The sequence below is a fragment of the Archocentrus centrarchus genome, chromosome 11, assembly GCF_007364275.1.
Source record: "Archocentrus centrarchus isolate MPI-CPG fArcCen1 chromosome 11, fArcCen1, whole genome shotgun sequence".
NCBI lineage: Eukaryota > Metazoa > Chordata > Actinopteri > Cichliformes > Cichlidae > Archocentrus > Archocentrus centrarchus.
In genome coordinates this window covers 26,327,579-26,347,766 of record NC_044356.1, presented here as the reverse complement: position 1 = coordinate 26,347,766, position 20,188 = coordinate 26,327,579, and positions in this window count along the sequence as shown.

Sequence of the window (20,188 nt, the reverse complement as noted above, 5' to 3'; positions counted from 1 at the left end):
CACAACACACCATCCCAAAGATGTCTGCAATAAGCTTGACATTACACTGGAAACAGTTTGTGAGGTGTTGTCTGAGATGTTCAGAAAGAAAAAATCCAGTCCAGTCCTCAGAGTCTGGGTAAGGGAAAAAAAGACAAGGTTCTAAGGTTACTGTACACGCCGTCCTTATGGCTGATTACCATAGTTTGTTTGTCTCCTCTGTTAACCTGAGTGAGTCAGACAAGATCAAGTCACCATGTCTGCTTAGAAGACAGGCCAGCAATAAAATAACCGAGATGTGAGTGTGCAGCAATTCTGAACAAAAGTGCACATTTTTACCCTTTAAGAATACGTTTTTTTTATTATATAAAGTCATCACTTGTTTGAAGTTTGATATGAAATGAAATGGTTTGTCTGTTAACCTCTGTTAACATTTCTTACACATATGGCAGGAATGAATCCAGGAAGCAAAATGTCACCACATAAGAATAACTACCTGAATTTTTCCATTTGCTTCTGCTTTATACTGCGATTGAGAAAGTGCTGGATGCATAAAAAGCATGTATGAATGTATGCGTGAATAGGTGAACGCGGATTGTAATTAAAACCCTCCGAGAGGTCGACAAGACTAGAAAAAGCACCATATAAATGCAGCCCACTTCAAGGGTAAATATTTTACTTTTTCACAATCAGCTTTTATGCACACAGAGTAAAACATATAAGCTCAAGAAAAGAAAATACAAGACTAAATCTGTCACTGAACATTTTCTGCTTGCGACTTCTTTTAAAAGTATCAAAAGCAGTGTCTAGTTGGAGCCTCTTGTCACGTTTCAGTTTCAGTGTTCCAGCAAAGAGATGTTTCTCCTCTAAACTCTGTTTTACCCCATTAATCCTGTCTCAGTCCCTCACATTTCTCTTTTGACACTCTTTTAATGCCTTAACCTAGACTGTATATAAAAGATGGCATAGCTACCATAACATTGGTGAAAGTCGTGCTTTTGAACATTCAAGGTTGAGCATCCTCGCCATCACCATCTCAGTTTTTTGAAACCGTACGCCACAATCATGGGGCAGATCTGGCTGTGAAGCCAAGTGTCACTGCCCACTTATTCAGCAGCAAATTCTTAATCACACAGAAGGCCGTCTCTAAAGCACACCCTGCTTTATCCTCCATCTGGACACTAACAAACTGAACATCGTGTTCAAGCAGAATAGCAATTGAGATCATTAACCCATCGGGAAAGTGTTTACTGCAGTTAAAGATCACGAGAGCTGAGGGTCATTTTCCCCGTAGATGTCTACAACCGGACTTCTTTTTGAAATCACAGGAGTTGCCCCCTGCTGGCTATTAGAAAGAATGCAAGTTTAAGTAGGTACATAAAAAGCTTGTCTCAGACAGTGAATTAACTGACTGGCTGCACCAAGGGCCAGTGGAAGATAATTAAGAATGATTTCGAACTGTAACTTATGCAGAGCTAATATATGGTGCTGCAAATTAGCACAATAGGGTCCATTTAATAGGATATTTTTATGCAAGACCTTTTTGTAATTGCAGTGGATTTTATTAGATTGATATATTGATATAGCAACAGATTTATCACGTGTGTTTTTGCAACCGTTGTTGGGCATAATCGCACTGTGTCTGTGACATTTTTATTATGATTTTTAACATTTTTATACTGTTTTTATTGGGATATATTAAGTGATTTACGAGCCTCGGATAATTATATTATTCTACAGACTTGTCTCTATGCTACAGTGTGTATTTCCACCACAAGAGAGGAAGAATAACTCGCAGCATCACTGCACAAGTATTACATCAAAGTCTCCAGGAGTATTACAGTGATGCCATATAAGATAAATAAAGCATAAAGTGAGAGGAGATCCCTACTAACTGCTGAGCTCATACACTGTGTTTCCCTATGGGAATATTATAGCAATCGTATACAACATCATACTGAAAGCACAGCAGAAAAAAATACCATTTAATTCTTACAAACGCGCCTTTGAACACCACAGATGTGTTCACGGTCCCTGCAGACTACTACAGGAGTATTGGAGTGATTTTTCGCATGCTGCCGGTGAAGTTGAAGGCGGGACACAAAGTCATAAGGCATGCACAGACAAAGAAGTATACAAACACCGCCGTTATGGCAGGCAGGCCAACTTTGTTTCATTGATTTCAGACATTTGCGCTCCTGTCGTCTTTGCGGATTTGTGGGGTCGAAGAAAACACAAACAGTCGGACATGAAGTTATCCGAAGTTTGGAGATAAAAAGTTTGAGACTGAAACTGAACTTTTTTTTTTATCTGGAGTCATGTGTCGGCGTTATGAATGAGCCTACAGAAAGAGAGTCAAAGCCGGGATGTTAATGCGTAAAGTTCGGTAATGTGGGACCACCAACAGATGGAAGGAGGCAGGTAGGCTGGAAGAACTTCTTTTTGTTATGAATAACCTGCTGTAACACTTTTGACAGCAACACTTTGTTGTGGTCTTTATCTTTATAAAGGTGGCTCTGACACCTCAAAGATTTGCTCTGTCTTTCGGATTCAGTAAAGAAAAATGTCTCTGCGGGGGGATTGCACGCTTTTATTGTTGTGTATTAAAAAAAGTGCTGGAGAGATTTCTCCAGGTTTCTGGGGGCTTTGTGATACTGATTCTCGACTTTAAAGTCAGCTTCTGCCCGGTACACTTCAACAACAGTATCCAGGAGCAAATGAGTGCAAATGAAGCTCCAAGTTTTATCCAGTAGACTATTCTGACTAATAGGGATTGTTGGGGTGTCTGCTGACATCCCAGTTTCAGCACAGCGAGGGCTGGACAGCGGCTGCGTGGAATGATGCGCGCGTGTGTGGTGTGTGCGTGTGAGTATGTTTTTAACGAGTTGTGTTTGTAATGATTGTGTTTGTCTAACCCACAGTGTCTGATGGGTGGGGACCTGAGTGGACAGATGCACAATGCACATTATAGTATAATCCAGTAAAGTGGACAGTTAGTACGGGCTTAAATGAAGTCTGGCAGCGCGCGGGGCGGGGGGGGGGGGGGGGGGGGGGGGGGGCATTTTTGCCCCCAGGGTTTCTGGCTGAATAAACAGCATTGTGCCCCTATTAAACGTCCATCAGCAGATAAACTGTGGACTGACACAAATTGACAGATCATAGCTTGGCATCAGCTGAAAACACGCGGCTGTGGCTCTCTAATGGTGGGCTGCTCTTCATAAAAAAGAGCAAAACAATATAAAAATCAGTCACCGAGATTTGTGTATGTACACATCATCACATATATCAGCATTTCTGTCAATAACACAGCAAGTTAAAATAAATCCTGACGTGGACTTGAAGCAAACAGAGGCTTAATGATTGACGGCAGTGTTGATTTAGGGAGTGTAGGAAAATTACTGCGCTGTGGTGGGTGAGATGAAGATCAAATTTCACTTTTTAAGGAATTTACACCCTCCTCAAAGCTAGTAAAACCTCTCAGAGCCATCCACCAAATATCTCTATGACCAAAATATGTTCAAAAATATGGCCTAATATCTTAATAGGTTTGAGCCTTTATTAACAACTGAAGGAGGCAAGTCACAGTGAATGCATTTTACTGTTAGCAGCAGTGTTGGAATGCATTACACATTAGTCGTTACTTTTCTTAAATGTAATGCAGTACGTTGCTTACGTTGCTCCATAAAATGACCTGAAACCCACATGCCACATAGAAACCCATATACACAGGTGATCTTAGTTTTTGTATATAAACACAAAACTGACAAGGCAAAGATGAAAACCAACCCAACGAGACTTCAAAGCGATCACCACTGTGATTCTATTGTAGAAACAGGCACAGGTAGAAATGGAGACTGCAATGCTACAAACCTGACTGCTCATCATTGTTACCTGTTGAAGTTCAGGCTCTGGCTGCTCGCCTGGGGTGCACTCAGCTTTAACATCAGTCTGGGTTCTTCACCAGCTTTGTGTAAGCATGATGAGGGTGGCTGGCACTTGCTCTTTGAGTATAAGGATACATTAATAACAGTTTATCTAGCTGTTTACAAGAAGGAAAGAAGTTCTGAGTACAGACAGTGACAGATAGCATCAGGTCTTCATAATAAGTTCTTATGTCATACAAGAGATAGTTTTACTCCTACATCCAGAATGGGCATTCAGACATCATGGCATACTGTACAGCACATAGAGGACTCATTGTTAAGCCATGTGCTGAAACAGTTTAGCATGACAGAGGATTCTGAGTCATAGTGGTAGGTGTTGTACTGTAGTATACTTGAAAAGATAGGGATGAGTTCTGAGAACACAGAGGCTTGGATCATAATTTCTAAAGGCTTACGTGGCAGAGTGTACAGTCTGGCTTGTGCAGAACAGAACACTGCGCAAACAGTGTTGTGTAAGAGAACACTGACAATGCAGCTAAAATTGGCCGAACCATGTCTGTGTGTACCTCCCCATACGTCTCACTTGTAATTTGAACAATCAGGTCCTGAGATGCAAAACTGCACACCGAGACACGCGACCTACTTGCAGCTTGAATTCAGATGCTCAAATTGGAATGTGTCATTGTTACTGCGGCACAACCTAAATTACATCATCTCCTTGGACAGTTGTCATAATTTCAGCGCTCAGCCTGTCTGAACCTGTGCCAGCACAGAGGACAACAAAGGAATAATGAAATAAGAGGGAGATGGGGTGAATTGTTAAGTAGTTTCAGCCCATTTTAATTGAAAGAGTATTTTTCCATTTGAAACTTTATTCACACAATTCAGACAAACACAAAACCTGATTTAGTTATAAACAAAGAGGCTAGTGCATTCAGTACCCAAGGGCAGTACAATGAGTCTGGCAGTGTGCCAAATTAAATGTCACTGGCAGCATTCACCGGTTTGAATCCAGTGAGGAATTATTTCCTTATCACAGGGGCACCATGAACCTGCAGCACTTGTTAAGCTGTTCACGTACAGGAGAAAAGAAGCAGCAGGTGACTCATTCCAAACATACAGACTCCATGCCGTCCGCTGACCAACAGTGCATCGCCGTCCTAAGAAAAAATTAAAGGAAAAAAGACCATATTTAGTTTAATGACAAAACATCCTTCAGTTAGCAAAGATATCAAACCACTCCAGCAGCACTTCTCTGCTTGGTGGACGATATCTCAAGAAGCTGCGTGTGATAACTGCAATTTAATGACTGCAGATAAATATTGTTTTCCGGAGATGCATCTTCATATTATTATTATTATAATTATTATTTATTTATTTATTTTTTTGCTGTCTTTTCCTCTGGAGCCATCAGCACCACCAGGAGTTATCCTGAAATTCCTTATAGTGACGATGTCACCGTTCCTTGTGGCACATTCTACAGACATGCCAGATGGAGTCAAATAACTTAAGTTCAAATTTAATTAATGAATTAAATTCTCACTTCTTCCTGAATCTGAGAAATATTGCTAGCTTCATAACTGATTACTACACTCTGCCGTGTACTTCCGAAACGCTAACGTGTGCAACGATGAAAAGGTTTGGTTAGTTAAATCAGCAGCATTCGCAAACGGCAAAACCAGTCATGATGCTGACATTTTCCCGCCAAAGTAACCTTACATAGTGGTTTCAAAAGCTTCTTAGTTTTATTGAGATAGAGATGCTAACTAACAATAGCATTTGTAAAAGTCAAGCCTTGCAGGCAGACAAGAAGCAGCAGTAGATCTTTAACATTTCCTTCAAAATCCCTCCACTCACTGTTCGTGCTGTATATCTGATTTAGCAGTCATACTCCTGTGATCTCCCAGAATGCATTGCTTTTTAACAGAACTTTACTGTAATTTTGAAACAGCCTGCTAAATGTAAAACCACAACGTAATTTTTCAGAGTGCATGTCTGTACTTAGTGTCCTCAGGTTCACAGTTATTTTACCAATATGGGGGGAAAAAAATTCAAGTCAAAATGATAGTCAACAGACAAAAGGGGGATGTGCCACTGGCTATATCCATCTAATATGTGTGTCTCAGAGTTATTATGGAATCACTCAAACTTTATTTGCAAACAACCTTTCATGCAGGTGCAATACAAAGTGCTTCACAGGTTAGTGATAAGTCCATAAGATAAAACGTAATAAAAATAATATAAACAACTTAACTGAAAAAGACAGAGCAAAAAAAAAAATAAATGGCCTAAAGGTGCACTAAGAGTGCATAAAAAAATTAAGAACTAAAGATCAATAAAATAAAGTAATGCTGAATTAACATCATACAATAGAATAAATTGCACAATAATCAATAAGCTCTAGTAAGTAAATGAAATAATGCAATTCTGGAATAATGATACAAGATTAAAAAAGTAATGTCGATAAAGCGTGCTCAATCAAAATCCAGGCTGAAGAGGCAGGTTTCAAGTTAATGTTTAAATGATGAGGACTTTGCATTGCTGTGTCTTCTTGACTCCCTTGTCAGTTCATTTTAAAGTTCTAGTGTGGGTTATGAGTAATACCTTGAAAGAGATAAACTCTGAGAGGCATCAATTAGGCAGAAGGCAAGAAGGTGTGAGAGCAGACTACAAATAAATAGGATATGCTAAACAGCTCCAGTAGTAGGATTAGAGCTCCGCGGGGGCCCGAGGTGTTTGGAAGGGTGTCAATACCAGATGGAGGCAGGCAGACTAACCACAACACCTGAGCAGTTTATTCAGGTTTGTTTTGCTCTCAGTGGATCAGTGCTGTCTCTAAGATGAAAGTTTTTTTTTTTCTTTTTTTTTTTCATGAAACACAGCAATAGGAGACATGATGACAATCTCCTGTCCTTTTCTTCAGCAGGCAGCCTACTGAGCAGCAGTACAGTGAGGCTTAGAGCAGCGGCAGACAGGAATTGGGGAATGTGAAGATGCTGTTGATTGCTAAACCAAGAATTGGGTATGAAGCTCTGGGCTACCTGCAGGGTTTTCAGGAGGAAAATCCTCTGGTGGGCTTTAGGAGCTGTTCTCTTGCTATTTGAGGGATGATGGTGGACTTTCAAAAACATGACATATCCTTGTTTAGCTGTTCCTCTGCATTCGGCTTCTTTCACAAGTCAGTCCTTAGTGTCTCCTGTAGTTTTAAAGTTATTCTTATGGCGAGGAGAGACTGCGCCCTTTTCCCCAAATGCCATACAGTCTATGAAAACACATATTATCTTTCTCAAATCACAATAATTAGATGAACAGCATTTAAATACTTGAGTGCTTTAATGTGCTTTCTATGATGCTCAGCCCTGTGATGCCTTAGGAGCACCACTTCAAGTTAAGTGTCACACGGGCCGGTAATTGTTCAGTGGTTGTGTCGTCCACTGAGTTACGCAGCTTGACGGGAGCATTGCAGGAGGCACAGTGTGCTGCTTAGGCAGCAGAGGAGGAGAAAGAGCAAGACACTTCTGAGATGCATCTAAGTGTATGAGCAAGGGAGCAGGGGAGTAGAGGTTCAGCCGTGCAAGCTGCCGTCTTTGTGTTGGGGACCTTACTGCCCACTTACACATGGATTGGACTAGATCAGGTACAGTAAACTGATTCTTATGGTTTGTGATGTAATTACAGTGTTTAACTTATAAATTCTAATATAGGGAGGAACAAAGATTTTTGGACATCATCCCACTAGCGCGATATGAATTCTCTTTTATTTATGATCTTGAATTAAAATGCAGGGCAGCGGGCGCACTGTAAATCTTGCCCTGGCAAGACTTTGTGAAGTTTTCATTCTTGAGCCGAGGGTGAAAAGCTGCAAAAGGTCACTTTTGTTAAAATATTTGCAGGGTCAGGGAGCAAAGATGTAATTTTTTTTTTTTTACACAGTATTGAAACAGTGATCTGTGGTGACTTTTCAGAAGAATGAGCTCTTTTGATTTTCTGCTGCTGCCTTAATAGCAGTGTAAAGTTCAAATATAGACTTTTGAAGCCCGTTCCCAAATGAGGTGCCTGTGGCTATGGCCGTGTTTCAGACTGAATACTTAAACGAGTCCATTCAATAGCACACCCCCCCCACACACACACACACACACACACACCAAAACAAAAAACAAAACAACAACAATACCCCCTTCCCCCCACTCATTATGGTGAGTCACTCAGTTAGTTTAATCTATTTTTTTCCTGTGCTTCTTTTGCATTACTTTGTTTTCTCCAAATTGGCTCATTAAATACACTCTCACATGCCCCACAATGACCTCTGCACATTAGCTGCAGTGTGTCACCTGTGCAGAGTTTGCTAGCCTTCAAACACCTTAATAAACATAAAAGACATCTGTCAATATTGGCCTTATGCTGGAAAACATTAAAAATTGCATTTAAAAAAAGGAAGATGAGGGATTTAGCTTGACTTTTCAGTACCTCCTGTAAATATATGCAGCTTCCATGTCTCTAATCCAGCAGCAGGCATGGTTTGTCAAATCATGTTTAAATGAATGCATTTATTTAGAACTGGCAAGTGAATTAGCAGATGTGTACAGAAGAGTGAAATTGTGTTATAATCTTTCCATTTTCTCATTTGTCGTGCCCATGCCTGTCAGCAGCAGTTAGGTGCAGAGTAATGATTTCTAATTGTATGCTTCTTCCCGTCGCCAGTTTCAGACCGTGGTAAGCTGATGGTTAGCTCTGTCCTGATATGTGTGATTGCTGTCCCCACTCTTTCTCTTTTGCTACTTTTGGCCCAGCCGTGCTCCCTCTGAGGTGAAAAAAAAAAAAAAGAAGAGAGATCCGTGTGGATTGAATTGAACAAAGCATTAATATTTTAGCAGAAAATAACTCTTTTGTGGGCCCATATGTGCAAATGTGTGAATACGTGCGCTTTACTGCACGTCTGGCGGAACTGCGAGATATGTTGTTGTGACATGCCTTGTCTTCCATTCTTTAGAAAAACAAAGACAGTCGCTGCTGGATCCAGACAGCATAACTAATTAGCCACAAACACACATGCGAGCGCTCACACACACACACACACACACACACACACACACACACACACACACACACACACACACACACACACACACACACACACACACAGAAGCACATATACACAGCTCAGATACATGCGGGAGTTGGCGAGTAGGATATGATGTCACCTCCATAACCATAATTACCCATCATAAATCATGTGGTGTGACACCCTGTCACGCAGTGAATGGGTGTCCTATGTGCCAGCCAGGGATGGCTGCACTTTACTGCTGGGTGCCACTGTGCCACCACGCCACGGGCTCGCTCTGACTCCACTGTGTGTGTTTTGACGTTCGCTTTTTCTTCGCTCAGCCTAACCCTCCTGAATTATACAAAGTGTTCTTTTATGGCTCCTTTGCTATCATTTAGTAACAGTCAGCGTGGGTCTGACACACTGTGCGGCTTTTACTGTGTAAAATGAGCAGCATGGAGGGTAAAAGCAAAAAGTGTTGTGGATTTAAACCATGAGATTTTCACCATCTTTAAATGTATTTTCACAATAAAAATGTAGTTATTTCATATTAACTATTGTGACTTTATTCCCAAAAGCCATCATTTACCACACATTACAATGATTACTTTTTACATGCAGCAATTACTACACTGTTCCAGTACCATTCATTTTATATTTAAGATCGAAGGCTGACTTTCAGTGGATCGCAGTGATTAGTTGTTCTGTTATGTTTATTATGTTAAGACCCTGACTCAGAATCAGGTTGTTAATTTAGCACCAGGTTTTCCACAAACATTGTTTGGCCATCCCCCCAGCCCAGTCAGGAACACTCTCCTTGTTTGCTGAAGCTTGTTTGCTGCCTTATGGGGAGTTTGATTAATAGATGATGTCAGTTATGCATTAAAATGATCTACTACTGTGGAGGCATTAGCTTAGCACAGAGGCAGTCCAGCCTCTACCGGAAAGAGAAGAAATGTGACTGCCCGTAACTTACCGACACATGCCATGTCTTCTTTGTGGCAACGTCACAATGCTTCAAATTGTGACAATTAGATCACATCAGCTGATACTCTTCTACACATCCAGTTGGTGAATCTCATAGGGCTTGCTATTTAAGCTGCTTTTGTTTGGTTTACTGTAAGCAGCTTCGCAACCCACCTCCACCTCCACTCACTATCATATCTGTTGTTACTGATGCCAGCTCTGTTCTGTGCTGGGGCCTCGCTGCTGCAGTGAGTAGCAGTGACTTGACAAAGAGGAAGTGACACAATCCATCCTCTTTGATATATACTGTTTAGTCTCTACCTTTTCCAGTAGGTTTCAGTAACAGAGTTGCACATGCATATATTGTGGGACACAACTTGAAGTGCGTGATTACTGTTCTTTAAAATATGTTATTGTGAAATAAATTGGTTTGACAATTATAAGAGTCATGTATCAATAAAATCAAAACAAAAAAAAGTGGATATATATATATACACACACAACTTATTTTAACTGTTATATCTGACATTCAATTTGGTTATCAAGAAGCTGGGAAAGGAGGAAGATGCTATATATTGTCTCAGGACAGGTGTGATTTACACAAATAGTATATTGTGCATGGATTATTTTTCAAATTGATGGGTAGGATAGAAAATGCCTTCCAGTTCTAGAATGACTATTATCAGTAAAATAATGTAAGGTAGGAAAAGCATCTAAGGCTCCTAAAGCTACCATCAGTTACAACTTTTAAGAAAACAGGACTTTTACAGAAATCAGTTCAAATGTTTGCTTGCGAGTCTTTCTTTAGATAAGAAGAAAAATGGTTGTTTTAGGTTTTAACGGCTAAATTCTAACTGCATGAAGAATCTCCATCTGGAACCGTGCATTCAGTCAGCATGCTGTTTGTTTACTTGTGGATAGCTTGCAATATATCAAGCACATACATTTACTTTTATTGTAATAGTTTTCCTTTAAAAAAAAAAAAAAAATCATTATTTTACATAGCTTTTACTTAGCTGACATTTTACCTTTCTGCATAGTCAGGTTGGAAATAAGCTACCAACCACTCACTGGGTGATCCTGCATTGCATTTTTAGTGGTAAATTCCCTCAAAGTTGGCCTCACACATGTAAACAAACCTGCAAGCACAGATAAATATGGCGGTGATTAGGCCAGGAGAAAAGTATCCCCAGACTGAGATCCCTAATGCAGTTAGAAAAAAAAAAAGCCTGTTCCAGGCAGCTAATTTCTCTGTTTACTTTTGGTCTCAAACATCATTCATGTTAAAATCAGGTTTTTTATTTGAAAGCAGCAGGGAGTGTGGTAGTTGCACTGATAAATGTTTACATGCAGTTTTGCGCATTTGGTTAAATCTCTGCAACAGAGGTAGCCGGTGCAGCGTCAGCATGCAGCAAGAACAGCCACATCAGTGGGAAATATGGGTTTATATTGTTCAAATTCGCCCGAATTATCCTTTAAATGCAGAGAAATTCAGACGAGGTGAGTGTGGAGGCTGAGCTGCTAGAAAGGAAATCATCACTCTTGCTGTTGTAGTTTGTGAATTAGTAAAATAATGTAAATATGTATTCAATGAGTAATACGCAATGAGAAATTGATTTTTAAAAAAAAGCATGACTAATAGTGAGTAGCAGTAATACATATTCATGTAGTAAGCTATATTAAAAGTCTTTCCACAGACAGCTAATGAGGTATTGAGTAATTACACATCAAAAATTAATTTAAATATATTTCATCATGTAAAAGGCGAATGAGAATGAATTCCAAGAAAAGACCAATATCAATACTGCGGGTCAGTTCGCCAATACTGAATAGTGGGTGTACAGCATATGTGTACTTGTCCTTTGTGCCTATGTAGCAGAGTGTCCTTGCTTTATGGAACAACAACACAGGAGTTTTAATTCCCTGTGGATAGGCACACATGTACCAGAAACACACACACACACACACACACACACACACACACACACACACACACACACACACACACACACACACACACACACACACACACACACACACACACACACATGCGTGAGTAAAACTGCTGACAGTGCTGAACAGAGCAGCTTCCCTGTCACTAAAGCCCTTGAAGTGTGGAAGCAGCTCCAGCAGTCCTTCTGCTGTTTGAGTCGAACCCACACCTCCACTCCTTCCCCGTCTCCTTCTCCCAGTCTCCTGTTCCCAACTCCCTTTCTGTTCTCACACTAATGCACTGCATTAACTTGACTGCTGTGACTTTCATCAGAAGCAACACTGCCAAAGAAGTTGTGTAAAATGTAAATTTCCAGCAGCCGAAACAGTTTACACTGAAGCCGCACAGAGATGATAAATTGCTCTCTTTCCCTCTAACCTAAGAGAATGTGAGCAAGCCCCCTGCCTCCTTCCTCTCCATCTCTGCCTGTCTGCTTCCACCCCTGTCTGACATATAGACTAATGCACGGCTTTTCTTTCAAACACTGTTCTCTTCTCATACACTGTAGCTCAACACGCTTGATCAAATATACACAGAGATTCGTAGAGCTATATTCGTCTTCCCCTTGTGGTGGTGTTTTTTTTTCTTGTGTAATCCTTTCTTATATAAGTGGACAGGAGGCAGGCGGGGTCGCTCCATCTCATACACTGGACTCGGGGAGCTTTTGTTTATGTGTCACTCCTTGTCTAGACGCCGATCGAGGTTGATTATTGGAAAACTTATGAGACTTGAAACATAAGATCCCCAGATTTTTCTTTGTGTGTGTGTGTGTGTGTGTGTGTGTGTGTGTGTGTGTGTGTGCGTGCGCGCGCACATTTCTGGGAAGTAAAAGCAGCAGATCTAGTTGATAAAGAAAACAACTGCAGTGTGTGACTTACAGTATAAAAATGTAATAATGAGGGATACAGCTGACAATAAAACCAATTCAGCCATGTTCTTCTCCTCTCAGAAGCTTGTGCCCCGTTTCTTAGGAGCTGCTTATTAGGTCCTTGTTGCACTGCTTGAAATAAGCATAGGTTTTCTCAGCACTCTTTGCAGTACTGTGAAAACCTAAATACACCCAATGATTCAGTAGCTCAAAGAACCACTTTTAGCAGCAATAACTTGAAATAATGATTTTCTATATGACCGTCAGTCTCACCCATCGTTGTGGAGGGATTTTGGCCCACTCTTCTTTATAATGTTGCTGCTGTTCTTTGAGGTTTGTTGTTACTGCATTGTTTATGCACAGCTCTCTTAAGGATCCCGCCACAGCATTTGAATCAGGTTGAGGTCTGGGCTTTGACTGGACCATTGCAATGCTTTGCTTTTTTTTTCAGCCATTCTGTTGTAGATTTGCTGGTGTTCTTGGGATCACAATCCTGTTGCCTGACCCAGTTTTGTCCAAGCATTAGCTGTCAGACAGATGGCCTCACATTTAACTCTAGTCACTGAGTTCATGGTCAACTCAGTGACTGCAAGATACCCAGATCCTGTGGCTGCAAAACAAGCCTGAATCATCACCCCTCCACCACCGTGCTGACAGTTGGTTTGAGATGTTTCTGCTGTTTGGTTTTCTCCAGACATGGTGCTGTGCATTATGGCCAAACATCTCCACTTTAGACTCATCTATCCAGAGGACATTGTTCCAGAAGTCTTGTGGTTTGTTCAGATGCGACGCTGCAAGCCAAAGTCACGCTGCCATGTTCTTTTTTGAGAGAGGAGGCCTTCTCCTGGCAACCCGTCCGAACAAGCCGGACTTATTCAGTCATTTTCTAGTTGTGCTGTCATGAACTTTAACATTTAACATGTTAACTGAGTTTGAGATGTAGCTCTTGGGTTTTTTGCAATTTCTCTGAGCACTGCACAGTCTAACTTCGGGGTGAACCCCCAACATTGCTAACTTTGGCCTTACCATGCTGCTAATACTAATGAAACTCGTCAGAATGTATTAACTGCTTTTAATTTAACTTAAACAGCAAAAGTTAAAAACCCAACAGTAACATTTATATTTTACCTCATTTAGTTTTGGCCCTGTGATCTTTTCATGGTGTACCCTATATAGGCTTCCTTCCCCCGTGACCCTGAATTGGATAAATGGTTAAGAACACGGACAGATGGACTGATTCATTTTTACTTTTGGCTGAACACAGACTTTTTCCTGATATTGCACCTTAAAATTTAGAATTAACAATGCAAATATCTATCTTTTTGGACCTTGGAAAAGATCACATCGTTATCGTGAAGCACTTGAGGGCATGGGCATGATTCAGATTTTATTATATTTGTTTGAAAGAAAGAGCATGAATATGTGCAGCTGTTAAGTTGCGATTATGCAACCAAAATTGTCAGAGGTCACACTCGACTGGTTAGTGTATTTACACTATTGATTATGTTGCACTGGAGGAAACTGATAGGAAACACAAAAGATTTCAGTGCACAGAGGATGCCAGATTATAACACAATATTCACTTTGTTGAAAACCTGATTTATTTTTAGAGCAAATCTCAGAAGTGGCAGGTGAAACAAGGTAAAGAGCAACATTCAATTTTGCAGTGATGGCTTTTCTGTAAGATTGTGTGATTGTTAAAGATTCTACTTAACTGCTCTTTCTGGGTTTTCTGTTAATGAAACCAACATTTTTGTCAGTACTTTCAACATTCTTGTGTTTCAGCTGAGTGCAAAAAAAAAAAAATCTTTCTATGAGCTAGAGGTGCTGTCAGCAGAAAGCTTTTATGAGCATATTGCTGGTGAGTCACTTGTTGTTGGTGGAGACTGAGGAAAAAAATAGATTTTTATTTATAGAAAGAATTGTATTTTCACTTACCTTTAGCTGTAGTACAGTATTCAACTCGAGCTATTAATACTTTCTACCACATTATTATTTCTGTCAACTAGTATTTTATACCTATTATTTCATGATTAAATATTAATCTAAAGACCATATCCCTCCATTATAACCATAAATTCACAGATACATTTGTTTTTTTAATGTAGCACCTTCCTCTACATACATTTCGTTTATCTGGTTTGATTTGCTTTACTTGTCCATATATCTCGGAGAGAAGGAAAAGGAGTAGTAGGGAAAGGAAAGAAGTCCCCTCTTCCTTGGTTTCCATACATCTAGTTGAAGGATATATATTTTCCAGATGGAGAGGTCTATAAGTGTACACAGGCACAGAGTGAAACACAAGGCACAAAACCATGTCAGTAAAGTGCAAGAGAGACGGAGCGCAAGAGGCAGAAAGAGGTAGATGAGTGCACATCTGTAAAAGCTATTGCTCTATAAGGTAAAAGGAGGAAGAAGCGAATAAAGATAAATGTCCTGTGACATTCTGAAAGTGGGCCAAACCAGGGTGTGTTTAAACTGATCCATATGGGCTGGCAGAGAGGGAAGAGAAATTGTATCATCTTAATGCAATTTGAAATATAGCAGCACAGTATTAACTAGTGCATGTTTGTTTTTGAAAAATTAGGTTTTGCTCACTCTTCTGTCAGCAGTGTTTCTGATTAAAACACATGCCTGTGCAGTAAACAAATAAATCCACTGAAGAGAGTGAGACAAACAGAAAATATAGAATGAGGCACTCAGTATGAACAAAACCATTTTTCAAGTTTTTTTTTCTTTCCTGGCTTGTTTTGTGGGGCCTTAAGGGATCTGTTAAAGGAGTAATCCACCAACTTAGCATTTCAACTTAATTACAGAGCCTGTGTTTTAAACAATGCTAATTTTGATTTTGTTTTAGTCTGACAAAAAAAAAAAAAAAAAAAATGCCAGTCATTTAATTTTGTTTAATTAAGAACTAAATGGATTCTGCGCTCTAATTTTTTCATCATTTTTAATAGTTGTCTTTATCGCCATGGTTTCAGTTGTTATTGGCGTGTTGTGATGGTAATGGGCATTAGGTTAATGGACATCGAGTTAATGGGTAAAGGCAGTGTTACTTATTCACACAGGGCTCGTTTCAATTTTCGGTGCGGTGACAAAACAGCCCGAGGCTCCTCAAAAAACTCCCCCTCCTTTGCAGACTGCAGCCGAACTCAGCTGTGTTTCACTTGCTTGTGCTTAACTTTTCATACCATGATGACCTACAGAGCACTGGTTCTGACGGAAAGGCTTGTTTACTCAGTCGTTCACCGAAATATGCTGCATTTGCTAAATGGGATAATGTAGTGAGATTTTATTAGTGATCACTGAGATCACCTCATGTTTCTCATAGAAGCATGAAAAATAGAAACTGGACACAATATTAACATGAATCTACATATAAATAATTTCTTCCAAATACCTAATAATGTCATGTAACATTACTCAGAATGACACAATGTTGGCTGCTTATTGTTACTGTTGTGCATTTATGGTTGTGCTCAATCAGCAATATTTTTCATTTTTCATAGCTAAAGACATTCTTCTAAACAAGACCAAGGAGCTACAGTATGATACAGCGTGTTAGTCGGCAGATATGTACATACCGGTTGCCATACCTTGATCTATCCTTCAATTTATTAATGAGGGATGGCCATCAATTTTGAATTATTCAAATATTCACTTGAATATTTATTCTGCTGTTTCTTGTGAAATAAAAAGCTGTTTGCCAACCACAACAAAAATGTAAGAACGTGTTACTAACAACCAAGTGTGTAATGGCTCAGTCACACCAGAGGAACAATAGGACATATGTCACAAGATAGTTGCACAGGTCACCTGGAGGGAGGCAGCCTGTCTCCAAACAATCTCTCAGACAGATTGGTGAAGGTTTTCAAACAATTGTCATCGAATTTATAAATGCAGATGGATTGCCAACATGTTGCAATCAATCTGAGTTGGCCTGCACCAACATGTGCAACTTGTCTGCAACTTGTCTGCAACATGTCTCTTTGCAATAGAGGACTTGACTCAACTAGTTGCCAATTAGTTAGTTACATTCCTATATAAAAGTCAAAATGTCAGTTAAATCACCATCACGCTGTGGAACTCTTTAAGTTTCTTACTGGAATAACAAATTTATATTTCTGTTTAATATGAATTTCTGCCTATGTAATCACAGATTTATCACAGATAATAACTGTATTATCACAAACAGATTGCTTATAATAACCCCATTCAACTGCAAACTGATAGCAGACTGAGGTGCCATTTACACGACACCGTTTTCATTTTGAAACGGCTTCGTTTTGATGCGTTTCGCCCTTCCGTTTACACGTCAACGGAGTGAAAACGATGTGTTTCGGAAACGGGGTCCAGAGTGGAGCGTTTCAGAAACGCACTGGCTTGCGTTCTCGTGTAAACACTTGAAACCGGGGTGATTTGAAACCGGGGTTTGAAACAGTTTTTCGCACATGCGCAAATTGATAAACAGTACTCGCGGATTCAGGAGTGCTTCTTATGCTTTTCTTGTGTTTTTACCTTTTAGTAATTCAGCGCTGTGTGCACCATTGATCCAACCTCATGGTCAGTCCACACAAAACCTCTCACATTGGCCGTTTTGTAAGTAATGAACAATTTGCCGCACTACCTTCTGTGTCACTCCACGCATGCGGTCTTGCGTAAACAAACCTTGCAAAGAGAAAACCAACGCCAACTTGTGGCCTGGCATGGGAACTACATCGTTTTCAACGTTTCACATGTCATCGTGTAAACGCGGATCGTTTCTGAAACTCTATCGTGCAAACGGATAGCTGAAACGCATCAAAACGACACCGTTTCCAGCGAAAACGGCATCGTGTAAACGGGTATGATTCCATCTTATCACTGTTTTATCGCTTACTTGATGCACCAAAGTCACTTTAAAGATAGCAACTGTGAGTGGTCACAGACCTGGCCCCTGTCTTCAAAGCAACCATTAGAAAAGCAACAAGATCACAAACTGCACGACAATTTTGATCGTCCTATGGTCTCAAACCCCTGCTTTCTCTTATGTAACTGTAGCAGAACCAGCTAAATGTGTGGTATGGTGACAAAGGGTGCTACCATACTAAAAGGGGAAGCATGAAAAGTTAAAAACAACTACAGACATCAAAAAGCTGCGTGTGTGTCAAAATAATAATAAAAAAAAAAAGAAGTCCAATTCAAATGGCCTGCTCTCATTTCTGGGGTATCAATTAATGTTGTTTTGCCAAGGCTGTCAAAGCAGCAGAATTTTTGGAACTGTGTGGCTGTAAAGCTGCATATTTTCCGCAAAACCACAATCTTTTCCTCTCTCTGACCAAGTAGATTTTAATACTTAAAACAAGTAAAATCGAAGAAATTTGCAAAGAGATTGAAAATGAATCTAATCAGTAAATAAGGACAAACAAGTGGAAAACACAAAATTCTTAACAGGCTACAAACCAGTCCGGCCTTGCAATCCTACAACTTTTTTTTGTTATCTTATTTAACCAGCAAGTGAAACTCTTGAGATTAAGAATCTTTTGCGAGAATGTCCTAGGCTGACATAGGCAGCTTTAACCTAGCATGGTGGGAGAAATCAGAGCTCACGGAGAAATCCTGCACAAGAACATGGAACGTCCACACAGAAAGGCCCTTCCTGGGTTCGAACCCAGGATCCTCTGGTTGCGAGGCAACAGTAACCAGTGATTCAACATGTAGCAACTAACACCACCTTTCCACCTTCCTAATGCAGACTCTGCTGGTCTCTTGAACAGAACGTTCATCTTATAGCAGCAAATACTACAGCGAAAGACCTTGTGTATAATGGGGACACGCAGGTGGCATCTGACAAATGGCATTATTATTATATTATATTTTTATTATGCTGCAGTTGAAGAGCGTTGGTGCAAACTCTGACAGCTAGAGTTAGCATACCTCTACTGTGAATAGTCCCTGTGAAATTGAATTTTAGCTTAAAATGGCCATCCCTAATATTAAAAGAAAGATTTCGCTGCTTAGAAAAATATTACTCTATTATTACATTATTATTATTATTATTATATTAATACTCTGTTTTCCTCTCCTGTAAAAAAAAAAAAAACTTGAAAGTTTAAACTGCTTGATCCAGGACTAATTTACTTAAATTTCACTAAAATTTTGCTATCATTTTATGTCTCAGGCCAGGCTGAGACAACCTTTATGACATAATTTTAGACTCACTCCTTCATGACTTCACCAAGATTATCATGGAGTTGTTTTGAAATGAGATATTCATAAATCACCAACGGGTGTAATGTTCTTGGCTACAGTTTACCAATACAAAACCAATTAATCTTAATGTTTCCTGCTCACAAAAGCATCTGAATGAGTTTCTGGTGCCTTTTAAAGGCTGAAGAGCCACTTTCATTAAATGAACATACAGCAACAAGCTTGTGTGATGTGTGGCTATTTCTTTAACATACTGCTCTGGGCAATAGATCATGCATTTAGCATGTGTGAGCTTCTTATCCCATGGGATGAATTTATATTGGTTCTCTCCCGCTCTTATACCTTCTCCCCGCCGCCTAGCCATGATTTTTTACAGTTCTTTTTCATATTAAGTTTGAACGAATCACATTAGAGAGCTCTGCTGTATTGCAGAGGCTGGTAGAACAGTTTGAGCTCTTCTTGGTAATGAAATGTGAAGTGGGTGGACTCGGGCTTCGCCATGCATGTGTGAGAGTTAATGTAAACCAGCTATACTGTAGAGGCGAAATGTGATTTTTGGCAGGCTAAGATGTGGTTTGCAGTCAGCCCCTTTTTCTCTCTCACATGGCAGCTGGGATTAGACTGATACAGTTTTTTAAAGGCCAATACTGCTGTTTTTGCTTTGACATTTTCTGCCTTTAATGTAACTGTTTCACTGTGAATGAATTTCTTGTATAGCTATATTACAGACTAACACAATATTGGAAGCTGGTAAGCTGGTAGCAGGAGTAGCTACTATTAATGCACCGCCACCTCCACCACTACCAGCCTACATGCTGACATGCCTGGACATGTTTTATCATGAATGTGAGCCAAACATTCATTGTTGGTAGTTCTCTCAGTCCAGATATACAGAAATGCTACTTTCTATAGATTTATATTTCTTAAAGTAGTTACTCTATATACTCTGGTTTTTGGTTATTGGTGGCTAATATGCTTGTCGTTAACCTCTCAACATCCACTAGGTCATTGGCAACACATCTAGGGTTAGGGCTGGGTTAGCATCCACCCCTTTAATATTAGCAAAATCTTGTTTTTAAAATAATGCCACTGGCAGATCATCAGAACAATTACAGAAAGTTTTGTCACCTACAAATTTATCTCTTTCACACAACTTTGTAATATCAGATGCAGAGTTGTACTACCACCTGTTTTACCTTTTACCTCACACTTTCAGTACAATTCTGAATCATACCAGCAACAGAAATACTCGATTCTGCAGTGGT